This window comes from Gossypium arboreum, chromosome 7 (assembly GCF_025698485.1).
Source record: "Gossypium arboreum isolate Shixiya-1 chromosome 7, ASM2569848v2, whole genome shotgun sequence".
Classification (NCBI taxonomy): Eukaryota; Viridiplantae; Streptophyta; class Magnoliopsida; order Malvales; family Malvaceae; genus Gossypium; species Gossypium arboreum.
The window spans coordinates 66,757,158-66,757,772 of record NC_069076.1 but is presented as its reverse complement, the minus strand read 5'-3'; the positions used below and the strand labels follow the sequence as shown (position 1 = coordinate 66,757,772).

Below are 615 nucleotides of genomic sequence, written 5' to 3'. Positions count from 1 at the left end.
TTTTATATAGTTGGTTGAGTTTAAGTCAGGTAACACCTCGAACCCTGTCCCGGTGTTGGATACGGGCGAGGGGTGTTACACTCACCTACACTTAAGACTATTTGTGGAGGTGAGCGATTCTTTCAAATTAGCCGAAGTACCCGAAGATGCATTATGATTGAAGCTGTTCCCATATTCACTAAGGGACAAAGCTTGAGCTTGGTTGAACTCATTGCCACCAAACTCAATTTCCACATGGCAAGAGTTAGTAGAAAGATTCCTTATAAAGTATTTCCCGCCTAGCAAGAATGCTAAGTTGAGGAACGAGATCACTGCCTTCCAACAAATGGATGATAAGTCCTTGTATGAGGCATGGAAAATGTACAAAGAATTATTATGGAAGTGCCCTCATCATGGAATCCCACATTGCATCCAACTTGAGACATTTTATAGCAGTCTCAATGCTTGTACAAGGATGGTAGTGGACGCTTCTGCTAACGCTGCTCTCCTTTCTAAGTCTTATAATGAGGCTTATGAAATTATTGAGAGGATTGCCAGCAACAATTATCAATGGCCAACCAATTGAGCAGTGTCAGGAAGACGAGTTGCCGAAATACATGAAGTAGACTCCCTTAT

The 615-nt window shown here is 42.0% G+C and overlaps 1 non-coding gene across 1 annotated transcript; it reads right to left on the bottom strand.

Moving 5' to 3' along the window:
• Positions 1-292: 292 nt before the first annotated feature.
• On the bottom strand, positions 293-399 carry LOC128296017 (small nucleolar RNA R71). Its single transcript, XR_008286565.1, has one exon. It is a non-coding gene; the product is annotated as a small nucleolar RNA R71 (small nucleolar RNA).
• Between the last annotated feature and the right edge of the window lie 216 nt (positions 400-615).